Genomic DNA, 18,611 nt, shown 5'->3' on the forward strand with positions numbered 1-18,611 from the left:
ACTCTACGTAAAATCTATGATCTTATACTTTAAATAGAAAGTAATGATGAAATTCCGGAGATAAATTGCAATGGACGGGAAGATTTTTTGAGAATTAAGTACAGAGGGAGACAAAAAAAAGGTAGAAAAATATTATTACATGAAACCACGAATCCAGATAATAGCCAATGAGAACAACGAGACATTCGAAGAAAATAAGTCGCGGGGAGCTTAATCGAAACTATGTACATTCGCATAATGTCTTGATAATCATAACAATATAAATGTTTACTATCTAAAAAAAAGAATGTCGTTAAGTTCCATTTAATTCTGTATTCTTTCGTAATTTAGATGGGAACCATAAGTGCGCCCTGTTAACCTAGGTTTGACCATGAAAACTGTTTCAAGAGCGATAACTGATTAGTCAAATGGAAGAATACAAAGGGGTATCAGCATGACATCTTACCCGGCGACCTAATATTCTCTTCTTTATTTTTTTTCACTTATATGTTCTTCATACCGTGCCATCAAATTTCATCATATTTCGTTTTAGCAGACATGCCCACAATTATCCCAGTATTGTGCAGCTATTTACTGTATTCCTAGCTGAAACACATCTTCTAAATGGATTGGCTAGGTTAAGTTGGGATAACCCCCATCAGACCCGGCCCAATGTAGCTCAAGGGAAATGTGGTTCTGGGAATAGACTGGTCCCTAAGCCACTTTGTTAAGGCGACAGTGTCGAAGGGCACGGTGAGAGACACATGAGACTGAGACGAAAGAGATATATGGTTTGAAATCAAACTATAAATAGATTACAGAGATAAACTCCGTCGTTGTTTAAGTCCCCAGGGAAGTAAGTTTAAATGTTGGTAGTGCTTTAAGCTAAATAAACAAATGGAGAAAATAAAAATGTTATGAGAAAATGAGCACTGTGTTGCTCATCTAACTTCAATACTTTTGATGCGATGCTTAATTTACCAGTCTTACAATGTCAGCCACAAGAAAAAAGAGAAACAGATGGACAAAACGTTTTGATGGTGCATATGCCTTAATACAAAATATGCAAGAGTACTAATGGTCTAAAATTCACTTAATTCAAAGAAAATCGTATTTAGTTTTAATAAGAATAGATAATATCGTTATTCCAGGTCGGAGATTAATCAGGTAAATCTTAAAATATCCGTAATATTTTTTGAAAAAGGAGCTGTGTTGGTCAAAGAGGACGAAACAACTATTTAATGTACCACTTGTACGTATTTAGCGGTTGACTGTTGTTGTAAAGTGTTCAATTCCCCATAATGGATCTCCACGAGCAGGACCATGGAAGTACATGCAGCTTCAGTGTACGTAACTTTCCCCAAATTATTTTTTTTTCTCCACTGCACACTCCATCATTTTTTCAAAGTGCTTCGTGTAGTTACTACATAACCTCGTCGATAACTCTCATAATTTCTGGGACGACGACGGATCATCGTTTATCCCACTCGTCTATAAATCACCGCTTTAATATTTGTAGTGAGCTGCTTCCCGCCATTTCGCTTTCGGATCGCTTTCCGCGGTCAGATCGTTTGTAGCATGACCTATATTCAAGGTACCTTTTTTTTCACTTTTGAACGGCGTATACGCAATATCGCGCTCCGAAAATCTGCTCTTTACTCTGCTTTATTTTTCACTTGACCTCATAACACCCAATACCAACTGTCGTAAAAGGAATTATATGTTTCCATTGCGGATTTTGTTATGCTCCCAGTTTTAATTCATTTGTCTTCGTTTGTTCAGAAAAACATGTATCTATGTGCATGTGGTCTAGTAGAAGAAGTTGATTCTCTACTTACGGTCAAATAAATAGTAAGGGACGGGAACGGTACGATTTTCTGTACCTTTGCGAATTCATTTGCACTACCTAATCGAATAAATCTGTAATACAATATAAATCACGTTTCTTAAGGATAGTATATCGTACGCCTCAATGAATCTTGCCCATTCGGCCTCATTTACCTAAATTTTTATAATACTTTTCTATGTGAATAAATTTTTCTCCAATCTTCCCAGTTCAGGGAACTGTGCCCAGAACAGATAATGATTTTTATAACAATTTCACCGTATGGATATTCTAGATGAAGAATTCTGATGTCGGTTTTTTTTATCTCTACGCTAAGCTACGATGGTAATTGTAATTTAAAGCATTAATTTCTTACTGTTCATATTTTTGTGAAAAAATGTCTTCATTTCACCTAGAGGGAATTTTTAATGTTTATTGCTGTCTTTCTGACCCGGCAGAGCTTACAAAAAAACATGTGGTCTACTGTCCAGCATAGCAACGAAAATTGAATCAGTGAATGTCGAATTGAAAATTTGAAGTATAAAATTGAAAATTAAGTGAGAATTAATTTTAAATTTTGAATTTTTTTGCTTTTTATTATCCGCAGGAGCTGAAAAATCGGTCATGTTTCTCTTTCCCAAACTTTGACATTGTTTTGACGAAACTGTGCAGTCGTCCTTTCATTTGTATCCGGCGCTTTTTCATGGCGACAGTTTTCTTATGACTTGCGAAGATTTCCCTGAGAAATTCCGTATTTTACCCAAAAAATAACAGAAGTAAAACTGAATGAAATATATTTTTATTTATTTAGTTCATTACTTTAATGTTTAGTCCTTTGATTAGATAATTTTAATTTCAAAATTGCGCGTCTTAAGAGTAAATGCAAACCTCGAATGGCACAGGAGCAACTGCGTACTTGGGAAAAAGCCGAACAAGGATTATTAAACTCTCTCTCTATTCTAATGCCAATGAACTTTTTAATGGCTAATAACACGTGAGTTTTTGAAAAATTTGATGCAAATTTGTATTAAAGAAAAAAATTAAAAACGATTACGCAGAATTTTTCATTCTAGCTTCCATAAAGGGAAAACTCGGATGTATTCATTGAAGTTCCATTTGCATTCCAAGACTGTAAGCGGGGTTGTTGAGATCCTGAGTATTTTCTACCGCAGTGGGAATTTATCTTTTTTAAATCCATATAATCGTATGCATGGGCCACCACGAACGAGATATTTATGGAAATGAATCTAATGAAGTCATTATTTCTCATTCATTAACCTCTTCGAATTCAAGGGAGGTCCGGCGTTGTCATTGCTGGTTCTGCATGACAAATGAATCACATCCATATGTTATTTATAGCCACGCAAGCAAGTTTTTACGACTTCATAATCACAAAGCACGCACAAAAAATTACGTCCCTATCTGCATGCAAATTTTTTTTTCAGTAATCCCTCTTTGAGAGGAGATAGATTAAAAAAAAAAATATTTCGTGAAGTAGTCCCTTACTTCGTGCTGCATTTCCTTAACGTACGACTCAGCACTATATATATATAAGTTCAAGGCCGCGGATGACACCAATAAGTGAGCTTCTTCGCATTTAACCAAATGTCCGGTTAGAATCGGCGTTATTTAAATTCTTGAGGCATGAATCAATTATTATTCAATTTGAGGTCATCTGATGGGGTTTGGCATGAGATTTGTCACTAATATTCGTATCTCTGCGTAATCCCATTTACCGCCGAACGCACATGCACGATTTTCCCTTAGTAAGGACTGCCGAACCAAGAGATACGGATGATGTAAGGAGGAGAGAAAAAAAATAAAGAAATCGCTTCCCAAAAATAACACCCGGTCGATATATTTCTCCGAAATATTTTGAGTCCCAAAAATATCTGCTATGGATGTACGCAACACGATAGCTTATTATTTATTTTTTTTATTGTGAAACATTTTGGCATTGAAATTGTCTGTTAGCACGCCGATTCCCCAAAAGAAATGCTCAAAAGGAGAATGAGGAGGTAAACGGTTGTATCAAAGGAAAGAAGAGAGAAGACTGTGAGAAAGAATGAAGGAAGACTTGTGGTGGAAGTAGTAAGGTGGTAGGAGGAAAGGAAAGGGAGAGAGGGTATCAAACAATTGCTTTGGGAACTGGGTCGCAGCGATTCTTCTCATTCCCGTGCTCTAACTCAAAAAAAAAGACAGAGCAAGCCGCTCGTTACTTCTCCCTTCGCAAATAAATCCAGAGGCTAAAGTAATTCAAGGGGAGGGATCCCATGTCTTGACTAAAAGGATCGCGCGGAAGAAAAAACAACGAAATTATTGGTTCGAATTAGGGACTAAAATTTCAATTTTTTCCTGCGAATTCGAAAGGGAGGATCACCTTCACGGTCTTAAAAAAAGAAAAATATATATATATATATATATAAGTACGTATATAAAATAATTTTCCATGCCCCCAGTCCAAGCGCGACGGCACAGAGGATTGATGCTTGCGTTAGCCCGGTCGCATTGATACCTTGAAATATATCGCCATAAATAAGCCACGTCAGAGGGAATGAGGTCGTGGGGAATGAATGTGTCGGAAAGAGAGAGGACTAATGAAAATCAATCATTCGCGAAGGATTACAAAATTTGCATGCGGGGTTTTTTTTGTTTGGTATAAAAGTGAAGGGTTGCTTTTATTATAAGGAAGTCACGCGCTCTCTAATGACACAAGAGTTGCTTGTCCACCCGCTCTGCTCTTGTATGATTTCGCCATGGCTTTTAAGGAAGTCTAAATTTACCTGCATTTGGACTTATTCGTCCGTGGCGCACTGCTTTGAGCTATTACAACATGACTTGACGTGGACAGAAAATCGAAATAGCGTCTTTCAAAAATGCAACCCAAGATTAAGATCATTAGTCTGGAGTGAGCGCCTTAGTACCGATTCCATTGGAGTTATAATTTTTGAGATTATGGTTCGTACATGTAAATCTTTAGAAGAGGAAAAAATCAGAACACCTCAACATTTTAAGTGCTTCTTAATGATTAGCAAGAAAGCTTCAAATGGATAATTTGTTTCTAAAAGACATTTTTACAGTATTTTGGGATTTGAAGTCCATAAAATTGGTAACTGAAATGAATAAATGATTAAATTACTTAGACTCGCATCTGAATGACAGTTCTAGGGGCATGGTGTAAATCCTTCATAATGAATGAGGACACTTTAGTTTTCCACGTAGAATTCCATGTGAAAAAGCAGCGTTTTCTTTCATCATTCGCGTTTATTTATTGATTTCATTTTCATCTATTTTAAACGTAGGAATTTTAGGTAAGGAGCATGATTAATAATATAGCATGGAATAATTACTTTCGGATAATGTGACAGACTCAAGTTTTCGGAAATTCATTGTGAATAAATAACTTAGGTTCGTACTTATCGTACTTTTCATCCCACCTTTTATAACAAATTACGACGCGCTTCGATATCACTAAGCCATCTTAAGGCACTGAATGTTACTGAAGATGACGTGGTAACGTCGAAAGGTTTCGTACACTCTTATACAAAAAAACTGAAAAGCACAAACTTAAGTCACTTGAGATTTTGAGATTCATAACTCTACCTTTTCTTGATACTTCGAAAAATTAAATCTTCTCAGCAAGCATATCCTAATTTTGTTCAATTGATAGCACATTGAGATAGCTCGTTCATTCACAATGTGAGCTGCAAGCATTTCACATGAACAGTAAAGTTCTCTTGTGAAATCAATCTTACGAAGTAAAATAATTAGTTGCAATGAATATTTAATCATCATCGTTATTAAATATATTTTTTGATTGGTTTCAATGAATTTTCTCAAGAAAACTACGTCGCTTAGCTCAGAAATGTGTCTAGTCAACGTTCATTTTAAAGGAATTAACTCCTTCAGGTTTGGAATAGGTCCCACTTTATCTAAGGGCTCAGTCGGTCTCGTTTTTTGCGGCTACATATGTTTCAATCTTGATATTTCTGCAATTAATTTGGATAATCTGCAATTCATCCTATTCTTCCCCTAATTTTTGCTTAATATAGTCTTGTAACAAGCATTGACATACGTATGTACGGTACTTGGAAACTACCTCATTTTTGTCAAGTGATGTTTTTGGACAAAATATCATCATTTTGATTAATAAGCCTCCTTTTTACATATTTTCATTTAAATTTTAAAAAATAAAATAGATATAATTAGCTATGATATGTTGTCCCGAAACTATTTACATTACGTATTTTAATTAGAAGGCTTGTTAGCCTAGTGGGTTAATAGTTCGTTTTCTATGAAAGTTATCCCAGGGTCCACTACGGGGTGATGACTTGAGGCACCTCCATCCAAAACTGTGTGATTATTCGGGTACCATAACTTTCTGTGAAACCGCAGGCGGAACAGGGATGGAATCTGGCCCCCATTCCCTGACGCCGAATACGGCTCGCCGTAGGGTTTTTGTGCGGAGTGAACTCTACCGTCGCCTTTGAAGCTAACTTTCGAGTTAATTACTCTGGTTCCCCATAAATGAATAACATGGGATTCGATTAAACTACATACTTTCTAGTTAAAAAAACTACATACTTCCTAGTGTGCATAACTATCTAAATACACATTTTAAGATAAATATTCATTTATTAAACTTTCCTACATATGCTGTTGATCAAATTCAGTATCCACAAAAAAACTGATATTTCTCTACCGCTCACTCGGAGGCTCGTCGTCTAAACTTGTATTTGCGGACTACAACTGAGAAAATTTGGAGATAACTATTTGAAATATTTAAAGGTATATCCGACGCTTAGTGCTTCTATTTTTCATGGCGTTCAATTGCAACAAAGGAAAACATACTATCTTGGCTTTTCCTCTTTTTCCTTACGTTTTGTCCCATGTTGTTATCCCATTCATCCAATGACATCCATAGGCCCGCACGTCATCATCGGCTTCGAGATCTACGGTGATGCTGATTTTTGGTTGATTGAGTGACGTCAAAGGATGGGGGAGTTGAATGAGTTGATGGGAAATGTGGCCCAAATATTTAGCTCGCTGGAACGGACGACGAAGATGAAGTTGACCTTGGTAATGGCTGAACTGTCTGACACGTTGAGTGGACGTCGTCATTACTACTATGTTGTCAACGTCGTGTCAAAAGAGTGAAATGCCTTTGGAACTCTCCGTCAATTCTCCTCCCATTTGCTACCAAAACAAACCCCTCTCTGATTTTAGTTACCTGAACATAGAAAAGCCACGCTTACCTAGTTGCTGCTCAAATAGAAGGCGATTTCTATTAATCATTGTTTCAAGCCAATGCAAATTTTAGGGCTGAAACTATATTTTAAATAGGTTTTTTGTTGCACAAAACCATATGCAAGAACCCCAGGCAATGTATCCGTAGTCTAGAAATTTATTTATTCCACTCAATATTCGGTAGCGATCAAGGTTTCAAGGGACTCTGGCGGCCTAGGTCTTGTTATCTTGACATTTATTTTTTTCATAAAATCACGAAAGCAAGATGAAATTTCCATAGGCGGGATCCGTATCTGAGACTTTGGTGAACAAAACTCCTAAAAAGTAATATATGATGGTGGGATACAGCATTTTGTTTACGTTTAGGTATTTATCATATAAGCTAAATATTCCTTCCGGAGAATCCGATATTTATTCGAAAGGGAGGTTGCAGAGATAAATGTGACAAGTGAAACTATAGTTTTCGTCTTGAAATTTCTTGGCATTAAATTCATTGGAAAATATGTTCCTCTCAAAGCGGCAGATTAATGAATTATCGAATAAAATTATTACTTTCCGATTGGATCTTGCAATTTATTATTATAAATATCAGTTCCACAAATAAATAAACATCTTCTCAGGTCATTTTAATCATGAAAATCATATGTGTAATATATATATATATATATATATATATATATTTATATATATAATTTATATATATAATTTATATATATAATTTATATATATAATTTATATATATAATTTATATATATGCTTATATTATATTTTATAAGCATTCATTTTACTTTTGACTTTGGGCTTAGGCATGAAAACTTATCGAGGGAATTAATACCAAAAGAAGAAGACACACCACCGACCAGATTTATCATCTCGAAGGTTGGTTTAATAGGTGAGGTTAGAGCTCACCCTGTACTTAGTCCAAAGGGGTGTGAAATTGACGCATCAAGTTTGGGGAGCCAGTTCATTTCCCTGTAGTTTCCTACACCGCCTATGATTTCCCACTGATATCTGGTACCCGAAACGTCACAGAAATCGGGTGATGCTGAGGCTGCCCAGAGGTGTCCCTAGAAATCGAAACCGGGCCATCCGGTCAGTAGATCACCGCACTACCCACAGGAATACCACGTCCCCGAAGAAGACAAAATAATCCGGGAATGAAATATGAGCGAGGTGACGAAGAAAATACTTTGGGATAGTTCTGTCGGAAAAAATAAAGTGGGTGAGCTCGCGCTTATTCTAAGAGAACGTCGCCTGAAACTTTGCCTATGCGAAACGCTTCATTTTATTCGTCACAAAGGGGAAAATGCTAAAATAAAGCCAATGAGTGTCAGACGTGACCGATCAGAGACAGAACAAGGGAGAGAAAGAAAAAGAGTTAATGACATATGAAGGGAGAAAGACAGAGATAGAAAGCACTCTTAATATTTTTTTTCACAATTACTAAGAAATCGGAAATGTATTTCTCCTTTTCCGTGCGCTGCTCCAATGATTCTTATCGCGTGGCAGTTTCCAAGACCGCCAGCGCGAGTATTTAAAAAAACCCTCCTTCTATTCCCTCTCCCGCAAAACTTAACTCTCTAACCTGCCACCTTCCTTCCCAACCTCCCTCTCGTCCGCCGTGCGCACACACACACGAACCATCCCGTGCCCCTCCTCCGCCTCCGCCCTTGTTTCCGTTAACCTCAAGACTTTTCTTTCCCACCAACTCACTCCCTCTCCCGAACAACAACCCACTACCAACCCCCTCCACCCTCAACCCGTTCGTTCTCACCCTTCTCCCACCTTTCGTTGCCCTTTTCCCTCCCCCTCCGCTGGGAGCCGACCGCCAACCCCTCGCCGCCCGCCACGTCTCATTGCGGCATCCGCCCCAAGACTTGTGCGGCCGAGAGTAACCGGGGTCGCGCCCGCCGCCCTATGCATGGGGACACGCGTGCCTTACACCGCGCAGGAGGGAAAGAAGAGTCCAGAGTGGGGCAGATGTGGGAGGGAAGGAGAGGAGGGAGTAGTCGAGGGGGAAGGGAGGGAGTAAGGAGGGAGTGGAGGGAGTAAGGAGGGGGGGAGTGTGGAAGGGAGTGGTTGGGGTTCACTCGCTTGGTTTACCCCCTCCCCATGTTTGCTCCCTTCCAATACCCCCACGTAGTACCGCTCCCCCTCCCCGTGCTCTCTCTCCTTCCTCCACCTCTTCCTTATGCTCTCCCACGCTTCCGTTTCTTTCTCCACTTCCTGACTCTCTTCCTCCGCTACTTGTTTCACCCTCCCTCCTGTACTAACCGAGAACTCTCCCTTCATCCTCTCTCTCTCTCTCTCTCCTCTTTCACTAACCTCTATTCCCCTCCCCGCCTCCCCCGTCGCATTTAGCACGCACGCACAGTTTGCTCTGTGGCTGTTTCTTCTCGTTATTTCATCCCCCCTCCCTATTCCCCTCTCCCGGGGTTTTTGAGTCAGAGCATAGCTCTCTGCCGTGGTTAGCCGCATAAACTGTGGAAATGCCTAAGTCACCGCTCTTTCCCTGCGCATCCCTACCCCTCTCTCCTTCTCTCTTTCTCTCTCTCTCTCTCTTCTATTTTGGTGCACTATGTAGGGATCTGGTTTCGTATGCGCATCCTACGATTTTTATCACTGAATGTTGAAAGAAAGAAAGAAATTGGAATGCTCCCTTAACCATGTATTTTCAACAGTTTTGGTAGTTCAGGGGGGATTTTGAAAAATTTTTGAAACGTATTTTAGATTTGCCGAAAAATTAATGTTAATATGGAGTTTTGAAAATCTGATTTGCCCCATCCGATTTTATTTATTTATTTAAGGACTTTATTGGGGTGAGATTAAAAATGTATGGCTCCTTCCACCTAAACCTTATTCATCCCCATAAAGACAATCCCAAACATCCATGACCTAGGTGGAGAAGAACCCACCTAGGCGGAACTCGAGCACGCGACCTCTGTATTAGCAGGAGAATGGGTTACCTCGTCACCACTGGGACCGGCGTAAGGATCAGGATAGTTGATTGGGTCCTAGTAATGGACGATACCCGTCGACCTTTATTTGAAACCGCTTAGATATAAAAAAGGTGATCAACGATAGTGTATAATATTCTAATGCGTTTCTGTGGATATATCATTTTTTCATTCGATTCTCCGTCATTGAACCTACTGCTATCCATCGGATACATACGAGGGTCATCCGGAAAGTAGTACCCGTTCGTGAAATAAAGACACAAAAGTAAATATTAACAAACATAAAAAATTTTATTTGAAAGAGGATACTTTAAACTACTTCTCAACATAATCTCCAAGCAAATTAAGGCATTTGTCATAACGTGTGACAAGTTTCTGTATTCCTGCTGCATAGTCCTTCGCCGCCAGCTCATTGAGATACGCGAGGGACCCATCTTGCACAAATTTTTGCATAATGCAGATGGTGTTTAATAATTTCATGAACAATTGTTCGAGAAACATTGGGAAAATGCTCACAGATGTCATCAATTGTGACGCGCCGATCGTTCCTCACGAATTCGTCAACTGAGCTCACCAGTTGGTCTGTAATGACAGACGGTCTCCCCGAACGCTCATCGTCGTGTGTGTTCCCCCTCCCCATGTTGAAGTTGCGACACCACCGCCGAACAGACGACTCGTCCATTACATTGTCTCCATACACCTCCTTTAATTGGCGATGAATATCACATGGGCGAACGTTTCTTGCATTGAGGAATTTAATCACTGCCCTCACTTCACAACTGGCGGCGTTCTCAATTTTTTTAAACATTGTAAACAATCACAGAAACAACACAGGCAATGCTAGCGTCACGCAACTTGGCTCAGAGAAGGCAGACAAGCCACTGAAGCTATCTGACCTCGTCCAGCGGCTACTCGCGTCGTCAGCACTTCATGCGGCACGAACGGGTACTACTTTCCGGATGACCCTCGTATATGATACTGATATCTGTTCAAATACAATACAAATATCCACATACAGCGAGCAGGTTGGACAGTGATGTCTCTTGGATGCCAGGATCATTATGTAGTCCAATTTTCATTGATAAGTTATGGATAATGTGCTGGAATTAGGTACAGGTTTACACGAACCTGTATTACTTAAAAACATAAATTTTATATAATCCTGGAACGACTGATTCCTTAACCGTGTTAATTTAAAACAACAGAACCTGAGCTTTGGGAAAGAGTGTTTGGCAGTATGATATTATTGTTTAGTAGTATAGTAATGCTGTATATTAAAATAGTATATTATGCCACTACTTTATATTAATCTTAATAAGAATGTCTTATATTATTAGCATAGTATTATTCTATGTAGCACGGAATATTATTGGAAAGATTTCTTCAAGTACCCCAAGATCTGATGGCGCAATACACAAATTCAAGACGCACTCTAAAATGAAGGAATTTTCTAAAAACAGCGGAATGTTTGACTATGGATAATTTATATATACTTTTAGGGGAGGCGACGGACAGTTAAAGTCATTTGAGCTATCAGGAATCGATGGGAAAGGAAGTGTGGAGAGAAACCCGGAGTCGGCATTAGCGTACTCTTTACGAATGGCGCCAAGAGGTCCGCAGCTTAACGTCCCATCAGACGGACAGCGTACTCACTCAAAGTGCACCTCCACCAAGCACCTCACGTAGGGATCAGGATACCACTGGAAAATATCTGATGCCTCCAGGATTCGAACCGTGGTCCTCAGGGTGGGAAGTCAGTACGCTTCCCTCCGCACCAATCCGATCCCCAATTTATATTATATCGTTATACTAAGGTTGAATTCCTATTGAAACAAAATTATTAAAATTTGCATGCTCTCACGACAGAATTCTGTTAAGAGAAGTTGTGTTTTTGTTCTCTTGTTATTTTGTGTCTTATTACTAGTTTTTGACCCTTTCCTGCTGTTTGCATCGCCCTTTTACGTATTCACCTTCCATTTTCATCTCCCTGAATTTTTCAGTGCACTCAGCCGTTTTAGTCCCATTCCTTTCCTTTGCCACATCCCACAACACCGATTTGTTTCACTTCCGTTCCTTGCCTTTCCTCAATTTCGAAGCTGTAATGGAATAATATACCAGCGTGAATACATTTTTAACCATTACATCCTTACGTAAACACAAATGTGGTCAACATCTTCTAAACCAAGCACACATTGATTGCAGAGAGTTCTTTCAATGACGAAACTCCATTATTATACCTAGTTTCACAAGACAGAGTAATGATGGCGTTAAGAATTTTTCGAATGTCCCAGGTCGTATTTACGTGACTCACATCAGAGGAACCTATACATTTATTTGGGAAATTACAGCTTGAAATGCATGCTACATTTGATGGAAAGGGATCATAGATGCACTAGAATAAACGGTATAAGAAACTTCGAGAGTTCAAATCATCGTTCTTCAGTCGTTTGAAGCCACAAATACTAATCGGGTTCCCATAATAACTGGGTCAAGGGAAAGAGAGTGGGTTGATCCCTTCCGCAACGGAGTTTCCTGATTCACCAGTCGATTGGAGTCACTCGCAAGCTCCTCCCCCTCCATTTATGGCCCTTTTCTAACTTCGTGACGATTGATTCAAATTACAATCAGATGTTTTGGCGCAGAGCGTGGAATGAGGTTGAATCCTGCTTTAATATATCGTATGTATGTGTGTGTGTGTGTGTCTCGAAGAGAAAAACAAACTTGAACTTTTCCAAAATTTACAAATTTTTTTTCTCATTATGACGCACTTCCAAGACATCTCTCCTGAATCTGTTAAATATATTATATACGTCTCGTTCGATTCTACGATTAAACCGTCCAAAAAGCGTGCAATGACTGGTGTACTCTATGTTAAATTGGTTGAGGTACCTCCCACTTATCACACACTATCGTCATGGAAAAAAAGACTACATTGGCCGCCGAAGTGATAGAACATTTTGACCAGATTCGAACATTCGCTTGACCGTTTGTCTCCGTTTTTTAGATCTTTAATCATATAAGTAAAGGAAAACGCTTGTTTGTTCATGCTCAGCACGAGATACCAGACAATTGTTTGCCCTAGCTCTCTAAGGTAAACCACATTTAATCTGCTCTCTAATATCGCAAATGCTAAATATAGCGATCATATGTTCCATTGTAACAGAGCTAATGGCAAGTTTCTCGACATCTTCTGCTAAACGCACGACATTTAGCCGGTCAAGATAGTATTTCTCAGTCCTGATGCATCATTGCATCCATTTAAATTGAATCCCGGAGAAGAAAAATTAAAGAAGTTCTCGCTATTTCCAGCCATTTCCTTCCTTTCCTTTGGTGTGGTTATGCAATAGTAAAAAAATAACTAAACTCGTGAAAAAGTTGACCATATTTCAGATTTCTGGGAATGGTGGGGTCGAAGCGGCCTCTCTCCTTCTTCTCTCCTCCTCATTTCCCTCTCTCTCTCTCTTTCATGCTGTCACCCTTCATTTCCTCTTCAACCCCGCACACATCTCATACCGCTCGGGCATATCTCCCATTCCTCATCCCACGATGGTCCACAAGAAACCGCGTGGCTAAGTCACGCGAAGTCGGCGCACAATAAACCGCACCCCATCCGCGCTCCCCCGCACCCCTCCGCGGCCGCCACTTAGCGAGCCCCTCCCCTCGCTCCCACCCGGAGGGGACCCCGCCCTTGCCCCTCCCCCATCTCCTGTCGTCGCCGAAATCTCCACCACGCCCTAGGTCGCGTGGGGAGAATTGCCCCGCCCCTCGTCCAGAGTTCTTTGGGCGTAATTCCGTCGCGTCTTCCCTTCCCCCCCTCCCCCCCCTCCGCGCACGCTCCCATTTCTTCGTAATCCCTCATAATTTTCGTTTATTTGCCCACTCGCAGGGCGGTTACTTCACCAAAAAAAATATTAAAAGATTTGTTTTACGCACGGCAGCGACCCACCTCCTCCCCGCACCCCCCGCCGGCTTGCCCAGTCACTTTGAAGTTGCCAGCAGGGGTCGCAAAAAAACTCATTTCCCCGCGCGTCACTCGTCCTCTTTCTCCTTCCCTCTTTCTTTTTCTTTTCCTCGCCCTCTTTTCTTCGTGGCAGATTACCATTATTGCGCTGATTGCGATCGTCCTCCTTGTGGTTCCCCTCCGAAGTGCTCCTTTTCCTCGCGGAATACTTAGGTGATGGGCCGTGGGATGCCCTTGACATCCTCTGAGAAAAGAACATGGGACTTCGTTCGTTTTGATTGAGTCCACGTTGCGTGGCAGGAAATCGTTGTTCGCTGCAAAAGGAAAGGATGAATTAAGTGGGCTTTTCCAGTCGTCTAATTTCTCGTGGGATAACGTTCGCTCTCGATTAAAAGGTTCTGTTTTAATTATGCCAAGTATGGATAGTTGGCGGTAATCGATTGTCTACGAAGAGTACTATGCAAGTACATATGTATCACCCTTAAGAGAAGAGTTTAGAACTATTATATGCTTTTGCATACTTCCGCACTTATCACAGCATTTCTTAAAATACTCTAGAGGTACGCAATAGGAAGGCATTAGAAATTTAAAATACTTTCGAAAAAATAATTAATGCATATCTACGTGATCAATGATCATATTATTATTGTTATTTCATAAATTTAGGTTCACAACATCGTTTTTATTATCATAATTTTATAAATATTTTAATACATTAATGATTATCATTGAAATTAATCGTAAATTAAAAATTGTTAATGAAATAGACCATATTTATTGATGAAATTCACATGATATTTTTTGAATTTATACGAAAATGTTGCAATTTCGTAACAAAACCTAAATTCAAATACAATTCATTAGGCTTAATTGTTTTTAAATGGTTGTACTTGGATTTCATTTAATGGCGATAAAATTTTTTTAAAATCTCTCTCATTATTCCCAATTGTGACAAAAAATTTTAATAGATACTAAGCCTTCAAATAGCTCACTCTCCTCTGCAACTAGCATGTTTAAGTTTCATTTCTCATCATTCTGTAAATAGCATAATTAACCTCTTTTCTGAGATTACCTTTGCCATCCATTTACATACTGACTAAATGTCCGAAGTGCACCATTTAGAGAAGCAATGAGTTCGGTATTACGTTTAATTTTGGGTGAGCACGCATAAGAAATGCCCATCTCAAACACGTGAACTGATTTAGAGAGTTAGTGAAGTTGACCTACAAATTTTTTCCACCCTGATGACTCACGTTTCTTGTTTACGATATGAAATTTAAGGGATTTAAAAGGTAAACTAGCGATTCTTCCATGAAAAATTTTGCATTTGACCGTCTCCTTATCTTCATTATTGGAGGAAGGACGTAAGGAAATAAAAAGGCAACTGAACTGCTTATCTTTTACTTAAAAACACATATTCTTACCTCTAATATGCTTACTTCAAGGAGCAATTAATAGATAATAGTAACGCTTTCCTTCAGTTTTTGAAAACGTTTATTTTTAATTTTTCTTTGATGCAATTTCTTTGGTGCCCACTCATGGGCGCATATTTGAATTATATAATTGTATGCATGCACGGTATTGTATGATTATTCACTGGTATATTAGGTGCTTTGTGAGCGTGAATCCTGCATTATTTCGAATATTTCATTTAATTATTGAAAATATTTAATTAATAATGCTTAATTTTCTGAGATAATTGGAGGAAATGTTTCCTATCTTAGAGCATTTTAATTAAGACTTAGATTAGCTGACTTATAGTTGAACAACCTCTTGGAATTGAAATGTCATTTTTCGTTCATTATTATTTTTATAGATTTCACACTCCTATAGAACAATGGATATTTTATTCAATTCAGAATTATCATGAGAAGTACACGTTTTGCATGAAGTTATCAATTACCAAAATAGTCTACAGCTTTATTTGTGAGGGCGTTGATCTCCAAGCTCAAGGAGGTGCAACCCCCGACAGTGATTTTTTCACAACAGTCTCTAAAACTCGCGAAGAAAAATCATACGATTGAAACAATAAACAATTTAATGAGCATTGGCTAAGTTATTCTAAAATTTACATTAAAGAAAAAGTAATCCGGTAAAAGAATATTGGTGTACTTCAACTACTAAAACTGCATTAAGGTTATCACAAACAAGAATATCAAATTAATTTTGAACCCCACGAAGGATTATCCGGTCGACAGTTTACCGTCAGGCGTATAGGTACATTGTCGACGGAATCAGGAAAATAGGTTAATTTGCCGACACATTTATGACTGCAACAAAAATACCGTCGTCCCCATTTCCTTCATTCATTGAATGTGGCAAAAAAAGAAAACTCGAGACAAAACCGAACCTAATAGTCTCCAAAAAAATAATAAGAACTGTTTTGAAAAATCAAAACCGCGGATATAAAAGTAATGACTGAGGGGGGGAGGGTGTTGAAGAAGGGAGGGAGGCGATAAGCGTCGAATGACGGGCTTGGAGGTCGGGGCGTCGGGCGGTTGTATGTAACACGCTAGAATTCAAACTCACGCGCACACACATGGGCACAACACAACACGTAGCCGTACAACGGGGCGAGGGTGGCGGAGGGGGTTGGGAGGGGAGAAGGTGCTTTAATTTCCGTCGATCCCGTCCCCGGGGCGTCCCGTGTGGATTGCGTGTCGGCAGTTTGCGCGGACGGCCGCCCCTGCCGCGGCCGCCGCTTGATTGTTACGCGCGCGCCGGGAGGACAGCGCAAACACGGTCTAATGTCGTGGCGGGAGGGAGGAGGAGAGGCGGCGCGAGGGGCGATGGATGGTCGTTCGCGGGCGGGTGCTGGCTGCTGCTGCTGCCGCCGCTCTACCGCGAGCGGGGATGGGGAAGGGGCGGAAAACACTCAACAGACATGCCGCCATAGGGGGAGGAGAAAATGAGGGGGGGGGAGAGTGGCGAGATAACCACCGGGGGCGGCGCCGTCGGAGGGGGATGGACGACGACGGTGCGGGAACAATGTTTGCCCCGCATGTCAACTGTTTATGGCGGTCTGGCCGAGCGCGTGGAGAACGAAAGGGGGGGGGGCTGAGATGAGGAAAATGTTAGAGGGAAAGGATTTGCGACCGAGTGCTCGCATAATTTTTTTTTCAGCCTGAGGGGAAAGCCATTCGCGGGCAATCGGCGTTTAGGTGATCGCGAAACAAAATCTAATCGATTCGTTTCTCACCTTTTCGACCTCCCCCTTGACATTTTACCGAATCGAATTTTCAAGAGTTTTGGATCGATCAAACCATTTCCATCATCCGCTAAGTGACTTTCTGCTGTTGAATGACTGTTCATTAGCCTTGCCACCTCGAGGGAGATACAAGAGAGGAGAAATGAAGGGTTACGTGTAAATTTGTTTTTTTAATATACATTTCCTCCGGCCGGGCGTTTGAGAGTCGGTCGCTATGATTGATGCTGGAGGCGGAGGGATTTGAGGCTGGTCGAAAATTTGTCCCTGGGTGTCGTGTCGTGTCTACGCGTAAGATTGCGAGACGTAAATTTCTGAGATAAATTATTCATGCTGCATGGGTCATGTGCATTTGCACCGTCCCCGTGCTCCGAGTTTCTCCCCGAAACCGAATCATGAACGTTTCGGTGGTGCTGCTAGTGGAATACATAACGGCAGAATAATGATTCCCACAAGTTGAATGAGCCTTTCGTCTTCGTGATATTAAGCTTAATCATTTAATTTTTGGTGGGATTTAATGATATACCAATTTGTACAAAATGGAAATGGTTTATGTACTCGTACGTATAAATATCATTGTGCAACAACTGTCCACGCCCGATACTTGGATTCCAATCATTTCGATTTCGCCTATGTTCTTACTAAGCACATCTGGAAAAAAATTGGCGCATCACCCGTGGCTCGATCTTCAGTCGAGACAGATGTGCTTCCGTATCGAAGGGCAGGTACCTTAGTGATGTGCTTACTTTGACCAATATATTTGTGTTATTTTCAACCGTTTCCTTTACGCGCTGTTTGCTGACATGAAATCTAAAATTGGCAAATTGTGGAGTGTGTAAGGTGAGCGTACCCAAGAGAGCAGTTGAAAATTAATTGCAGTAAACGCGAAGTTCAGTGTCAGGCTGATTCTGTTTAAAGGAGGACATAGAGTTAATTGCATCAGAAAAACTAATTCGGCGTTGCCTCCTTGTTTGGAAATCTGATGCGAAATCATGACTGCTGTTTCATCGGCGAAATCTAGATCTGCAAGTATTTCTCACGTAATCTTCATGCTTGAGTAAGCCTCAAACGATATACAGCGTGAGGAAGCGGATTTGAATGGTGCAATCGAGTATCTACTGAAAAAAAAATCGACGATAACAAGAAAATTAAGTATTGTATAGTATTGAAAGAAAATCCTTCCCAAAATAGTAAGTATTTAGCGATAATGGAATATATTAGAAAAAAATGGGAACTTGACAGACCGTGTGAATGTGTCAGCAAACTGGGACAATAGTCGAATTTTCAAGCAAATCACCTTGAAATTCATGACATTTCACAAAATAAAAACGAGGGCACCCGAGAGCTCTTAAAGAGTGTGGGAACTGCCCTTGGCATTGTGATAAAGAATGATATGGTGGACATGTGCCTCTGCATAGAAAGGAAATGTGAACGGGG

The 18,611-nt window shown here is 40.2% G+C and overlaps 1 protein-coding gene across 1 annotated transcript in view; it reads right to left on the reverse strand.

Moving 5' to 3' along the window:
• The window catches only part of LOC139690408 (uncharacterized), a 225,989-nt gene that overhangs the window by 73,115 nt on the left and 134,263 nt on the right, over window positions 1–18,611 (reverse strand). The window lies entirely within an intron of this gene.

The sequence above is a fragment of the Hetaerina americana genome, unplaced genomic scaffold, assembly GCF_022747635.1.
Source record: "Hetaerina americana unplaced genomic scaffold, ioHetAmer1.1.p SCAF_3, whole genome shotgun sequence".
NCBI lineage: Eukaryota > Metazoa > Arthropoda > Insecta > Odonata > Calopterygidae > Hetaerina > Hetaerina americana.